Raw genomic sequence first — 6,975 nt, 5'->3', positions numbered from 1 at the left:
CGCCCTGGTTCACATTTCTATCACTTGCCGTTGGTACTATTACAGCTGCTTCCTAACTTTTCCCTCCAATACCCCCTCTATGTAGCTAGTTTCCTAAAACACAAATCTTATTCTAGAACTTCTGTTTCATGTAAGAGGGCTGGCTAGGTATCTCGATCCTTCACTGAAAACAATTAAAAAATGATGAATTATAAAAATCATTTTCTAACACACTGAAACACTGTCAAGAGTTAAGGATTTATAAAGGTGGGACCACAGAGCGGAGAGCAGAGCTCTGAAAGCTGCTTCACCCTGAGGGAACTTTCCAGAAGCTAGAGAATGAGCTTCAGTTTTCATGGCCTCATAAAAACGAGAGACAGAAGAAGAAACCCCATGCTGGCTTAAGGTGAGGAGATCATAGACCCTTCCCTGGAAAGCTGAGACCCCTCCCCCTAAGGCCCCCAGTGTGGACCAGACATTAAAGCCGTCCACCCATGTGTGCTGCTGGGTCCTTGCAAAGGAAGTTACCTTGGTTTCAGGAGAGCAGGGGAGAAAATCAGTCCAGAGAAGGTGAAACCACAACTGACCTTTTGTGCAGATTTACAACCCAGATCGCCATCATCAGGATGATTAAAAAAAAGGAAAACAAAATACCCCCAGGCCTTGAATGCAGTTTAAAACAGCCCCAGAATGGTGATTTCTTTAGACACCTGGCGGGGCAGACCCTCTCTGGAAGAAGCCACCTTCATCCCAGGCCTCCAGGAATTCTCAGGAACAAACTTCCAAGGAATACCAGTGGTTTACAGTAAAAAAAAAAAAAAAAAAAAAAAAAGTAAGCAAGTAAATAAAATCGCCAAGGATGCATGGAAACAAGGTATCATGAGCAAGCAGCAGCAGAAATAACAGAAGAAACAGACCTATAGACCCTTCCAATACTGGACGTATTAGATACAGGGTATATAAAAATAATATCATGTTTAAAGAAATGAGGCACATTTTTAAAAATTTCCTTGTTCAAAGCCCTTAGTTGCTCCCCAGGGCAAACTGTAAAGATAGGCTGAGGATTTTCATCTGGAAACTCATCTGGATGTGTCTCCTCTCATGCACCTACTCAACTTTCAAAGCCCGGCTCAAAATGACACCACCTCCATGAAGTCCACTCAGATCTGCCCAGAAGGAATTGATGTATTTTCTCCTACGTTCTCACGGATGTGCCGCAGTACAGTGTGCGCATGTCACATTACAGAATGCTCTGTTTTCCTCACTGGACTGTAAGCTCTTGAGAATCTAAAGCTTCTCTTCGAAAAAAAACCTCTGAACGTGTCACACACCTGGCCCGGTACTTTCTATACAATCGAAACCAACGAGCGTTTGCTGAATCTGGTTCAATCGAAAAATCACTCCCCAGGCTGAACGGTCTCTGTGGCCCTCAGATTCTGTCAGCGCAAAGTAACATTTGGTATTCAAGCTTTTTACTGGCCCCCAAATCTCACTACTGAAGCCTTCAGTCTCCTCACTGCCCCTTGTGAAGTCCTTGCTCACTTTTTTTTTTTTTTTTTTTTTCGGTACGCGGGCCTCTCACTGTTGTGGCCTCTCCCGTTGCGGAGCACAGGCTCCGGACGCACAGGCCCAGCGGCCATGGCTCACGGACCCAGCCGCTTCGCGGCATGTGGGATCTTCCCGGACCGGGACACAGACCCGTGTACCCTGCATCGGCAGGCGGACTCTCAACCACTGCGCCACCAGGGAAGCCCCTTGCTCACTTTTTAACATCTGACTCTGGTTCATTTGTTTTCCCCTCTTTGAAGCTCCTTCCCTCCCTCTGCTCCTGGAAACATTATCTTTTCCTCATTTTGCTTCTGGATTTGCATAAAATTTTTACTCTGTTAGAAGCAGACGGCAATCAGTGACTAGCAGCCCGATTCTGCCTTTAAAAATGATAGGTGACTGGGTCTGTCTCTAAGGATACACAGCTAACGTGAGTGAGCATCTATGACGCTGTGCTGGTCGCTGGGCCAGATGCAAGAGCTGCAAATACAATCAAGGAGACCCAATTCCCTGACTCCCAAGATCTCACATTCCAACAGGGAATCAGAGATAAACGAGGACCTGTAATTATAAGGCACTAACGGCCATGACTTCCCAGGAGCTAAAGCAAGCGAGGCCACAGCGAGGACGTGTGACCGGGTGGCAGGGGGCGGCTTCCCGGGTCACAAGGCCCCTTTCGAGCTGCCCTGAGGATGAGTCAGGAGGAGTGTGTGGGTGGTTGGCGGCGAGCATCCCCGCTTGTGGGAAGACCGTGCCTAGAGGCATGAGGTTGTGCAAGAGCCCTGCACACTCAAGAGCAGGGAATGAGCTCTAGCAGGAGCCCAAGGGGATCTGGGCAAGTCCCGGCACTGGGCTGAGGCTTGGGGCCCAGGACGCGAGATCAAAATTCCCTAAATATTTCCACTTTTCCCGCTCTCAGCCTCGCTTCCTTCCAAACCGTTCCCGTGCTCAGGCCTCTGCTCCCGGAGCTTCGAGCTCTCCTGCATCTTCTCCCCGCTGGAGGCAAGGGCGCCAGGGCCTGACGCACCAGGGCTGCGTGCGGCCCCAGTGCTGACCCTGCACGCACAGCACGGCGGGCTCAGCCCCGCCTCGAGCATTTGCTTGAGGCTTCCACTTGGGAACCTCTTCAGACAAAGGGAGAAGTCCTGGTGGCTTTCCTTCACAGAGAAAATACACACCTGCCTCTCTTTACCCTGCATACAGGACTCTTGCCACGAAAAGAGCCGTTCCTCTTAGGACACACACAAGTTTGATGCTGTGGACCGTAAAATATAATATTTACCTGATAACAGCCTACGGCAAACTAAGCAATACGCTTCTTCAGTAAGAGGGCGGCTGCAGCCGCTGGAGACACGCACTGTGACTGTTTAACCACGGCTGCCCCATAGCTTAAAGTGAGGACCCCGGTTACGTGGCTCCGAGTCCACATTTGTCTTCACCATGAACCAGAAGTACCCACCCGACCAGAGCTATGGAATCTCACAAAAGGGTCTTCACTACCGCAGACGCTTTTAACCTTACTCGAAACTGAGACATAACGGTCTTCAGATTCTGAATACTGTTCTGAAAAGCATGTATTTGTGGGCCCTCCGCTTGTGTCCGGACAGTACCAGAGGTAAACCAGCTAGTTCCTGGGTTACACCAACTTCTGGACAAATACAAGGGGAAATGTCCCGGGTACTTCACCTCTGGGCTGTGAAGTATGGCGCGTTATTTCTGCTTTAGAAGTGACATACTTCCTTCCTGACTTTCATCAGAAAAATCAAATGTGCACGGATGGCGTTTCTCCCCGGGGCTGTCTGCGGCACGGTCCTCAAGAGCCATACGTGTGTCACTAACACACATGGTCCCAGACACGGTGAGTCATCATGAAGAAGCCAAGCCCGTTCATGACGGTAACAGTTCGATGCTCTAAATGGAGAAGATGGCAGCACTTCACCGGCAGAGACGTGCCCGGACAGCCGTCCCAGGAGCCCTTCAGCCCAGGAAGACAGCTCCGGACAGGGGCCCCAGCCCCCCATGGCCGTCCATCCTGTGCCGAGGCCTCCCACGAGGCCAAGGTTAGCGGAGGGCTCCCCCCACAACGAGGCCAAGTGAGCGGAGGGCTCCCCCCACCATGAGGCCAAGGTCAGCAGAGGGCTTCCCCCCCTCTCCCTGAACAAGCCGGTCCTGAAGCTGACCTATGAACCTCCCCAATCACAACCGTAACAGGTTCATAAAGAAAAACTAAAAAATCTCTAGAACAATTTCCAGCCGGTGTAAAGAAGCTGGTATTTCCGGGGGAGCCAGAGAGCGGTTTCTTGGGTCGATGGGTTCTTCCTGCAGAGCCTCACTGTTGAGTACTTTTTGTTGGTTTGTGTTGCTTGTTCTCTGAGAATCTAGAATTAGGACCAGGTAGTACTTACTACACAGGTGAGTGAGGCAGGAGTCTTCCCATGCTTAGGGATTCCCAGTAGGACTCCCCACTTTTGTAGGCCATCAAACACGCCCTAAACGGTGAGCGGACGGAGGGAATAAAGGTTTTCTGCTGATGTTGCTGGCTGATGCCCACTCAGCCAGATTACTCAGCTTCTTTTGCAGTTAAAACACTTACAAATCGGCCAGAAAAAGGCAGCACCGGGCACCACCCAGATCCCACCTGTGCTGCACCTGCCCTCTCCTAGAAGGAGAGTCTTCATCTGCTCACATGGACCCATTTCGCAGCTGGGGGTGGGGGGTGGGGTTCCTGGCGTCAGCAGAGGGCTTGCTGGGGAGCGGGGTGTCTCGCCAGGGTGGGAATTCTCCGTGCAGCCGACCTCATCTGGGAGCTGTGGGGGTGGCTCTCTCCTTCTGTCTTGCAAGTAATTCTTAGACAATTTTTCTATCTGTATGTTTTTTAAAAAAACACTTACAGCTTAATAAAGACAAAGCAAATGTAACCAATGCCTGTAACCAATGCCCAGGTCAAGCCAGAGCAGGACAGGCCCTGCAGGCGTGACCCCGGGCCCTCTTCAGCCTGACCCGTGTGACGTCCTTCATGCTCTGTTGTCCTCAGAGGTGGACTAATCTCCGGATGCCCCTCTCAACAGTCCACTTCGCCCCCTTTAGCTGTACTGAAGGGGAATCATCCTGTATGTGGTCTTTTTCTCTGGCTTCTTCTGTTTTGCATTATGTTTGTAAGATGCGTCCAGGTCGTGCTGGGCTATGGTTCATTTATTTTATTGGAAGCGTGGAGCCTTATCCACTGGAACTACCAGGGAAATCCCTGGTTCATTTATCTTAACTGCCGAATAATACGTCACTGGATGACCCTACCCCAGTTTCCGGGTCTGCTCTACTGTTGACGCGCTTCTGAGATGTTTCCAGTTTGGGGCTGTTGTGAACAGGCCTCTTGTGTCCTGTACGTGCCCCTAAGAGTGGATTCTAGGTCACAGGGTGTGTGTAACATCGGGCCTATCGAATGATGCAAAGGTCTTTACCACGTGGTTTTTACAATTTCTACTCCCACCAGCAGAGTATGAAATAGCCTGTCACTTCAATCCTTGCCAGAACTTGGATTTGTGGGACTTTTTCATTTTTTGCCAATCAGGTGGGAAGGGAAGGTATCTCTCTGTTGTTTTAATTCATATTTTCCTCATTACCAATGAGGCTGAGTAACTTTTCTAGTTTATTGGCGATTTGAATTCCTTCTTTGGTGAAGTGGCTGTTCAGGTCTTTCACCTTTTTTTTTCTTTCTTTCTTTCTTATTTGCCTCACTGCCGTCTTCGTACTGATTTGTGAGCTCTTTATTTCTTTGCAGAAATTGTTTATTTTGTAACTTGTGTATTCAGGTAGTGGTCCAGCGCTGTCTGTATGAGTTGAAAATATTCTCCACTCTGTGGCTTGTCTTTTTACTATCTTCATGGTGTCTTTTGATGATCAGGAGTTTTTTATTTGAATGGGCTTAAATGTATCAAACTTTTCCTTTTATGTCCTGCTTAATCCATCTGGAATTAATTTTTGTATATGGTGCAAGGAAGAAATTCGTTTAAAAACTGGAAGCACACAAGTGAACAAGTATTATTTATAAAGAGAGGAACCTTCAGAGGGAAGGTTTTATACTGTCCTCTTTTACTGCAGATGCACAGCCTACCTCCGATAAGAGGCAAACAGAGTATCTTGTTCAGGGACAGCAGAGTGTGGATCTATAATTCCCTTGGGAAGTAAGAATACATATGTCAGAGGCTCCATGCAGGGAAATGTTCCCAAGGGTGCATATGTGTGTGACTCACACTCATGCACAGGCTACACAAATGCTTGAAAATTCATGGAAGCAGTTATAGTAGCTACCTGTGGGGAATGTATGTTTAAAATATTGTGCCTTGGGGGGAAAATAATAGAATGTTTTAAGATTAAATTACTAGAGTCATTTAATAGGAAAATAGCATCAGATATACCAAAATTTATTTACATATGTTCTTTCAGGAATCCATCAAACAGACATGCAGGTTTTCAATGATTTCACATGTGCTTTTTCCATAGACCCAAAATACTGGCTACTTAAGAAGCACAGGGAACTACACTGAATTACAGTGTGCTCCATCTTCCTTGAATTCCAAACACTACTGCCAAATCCATCCTCTGAATAAAAGATGGGGGAGCCCAAGAGATGAGCAATTTGCCTATAGGTTCAAGGTGAGTATGTAGCGTGATTTACACGTTTGTGTTAGACATTTTTTTGATGTTAAGAGGCTCTGGTTATCTTTCAATCAACTACCCTGGTGTAAGCAAGGAATAATGGTTCTTTTTCTTCCTTCTGATTTTTTGCTGAACAATTTAGTTGCACAAGGAACCAACTGTGATTTCCCTCACCCTTTAACAAATGGGCCAGTTTACTTCAAGTCTGAACAATGAACAGCATGGAGTTATTTAAGTACTATAGTCACAGCAAATAGGTCAGAATATATACACTTTTAAAAACTTTAAAACATTTCAGCAGATATTTGCTATATGTGATTGAGCAGGAAAAAATCACTATACATAGTATGGTCCTACCCTTAAAATACGTATATTTATGCAGTTAAAAAGTTAACAGTGATCACCTCTAGAGATATTAGGTTATAGGATATTTATAATTTCCTCTTTGTGCTTTTCAGTTTCTGCAAATCTAAGGGAGATATTGTAATAGAAACAACACGGAAATTTTAACATGTGCCTTAGTTCTAAGCTAAGAAGCTTTTGCTTCTAATATTCTTGTAAGAAATGAATGAATCTTACTGTATTACTTACTTCAGAAAATGGCATTGCAAAGTTTTAAGTTCGAAACCAACTCTCTAAAAGAGAAAACCTTCATTTTTAAGCTTTTATTCCTCTAAGTATAATTTAAATTTCTTCTAATGGCATCTCGATTCAGAGGAGTTGAGCAATTAGCCGCCTTACCTTTTACACGGGGGAGTGTTTAGATACATAAAGGTTCCCTGTCAGGGGAAG

General features: G+C 46.5%; 1 protein-coding gene and 1 long non-coding RNA gene across 5 annotated transcripts in view; one reads left to right on the top strand and one right to left on the bottom strand.

Annotated features, from left to right (window-relative positions):
• Positions 1 to 6,975, bottom strand: part of PALLD (palladin, cytoskeletal associated protein) — a 276,660-nt gene that overhangs the window by 104,765 nt on the left and 164,920 nt on the right. The gene's annotated exons all lie outside the window — the stretch shown is intronic.
• Positions 837 to 6,158, top strand: LOC117196149 (uncharacterized). The gene is made up of 2 exons (XR_004476226.2): positions 837 to 3,587; positions 6,028 to 6,158. It is a non-coding gene; the product is annotated as an uncharacterized LOC117196149 (long non-coding RNA).

The sequence above is a fragment of the Orcinus orca genome, chromosome 6 (assembly GCF_937001465.1).
Source record: "Orcinus orca chromosome 6, mOrcOrc1.1, whole genome shotgun sequence".
In the NCBI taxonomy this organism is placed as follows: Eukaryota; Metazoa; Chordata; class Mammalia; order Artiodactyla; family Delphinidae; genus Orcinus; species Orcinus orca.
Note: the sequence above shows the minus strand (reverse complement) of the source record. Positions and strands in the feature narration are given on the sequence as shown.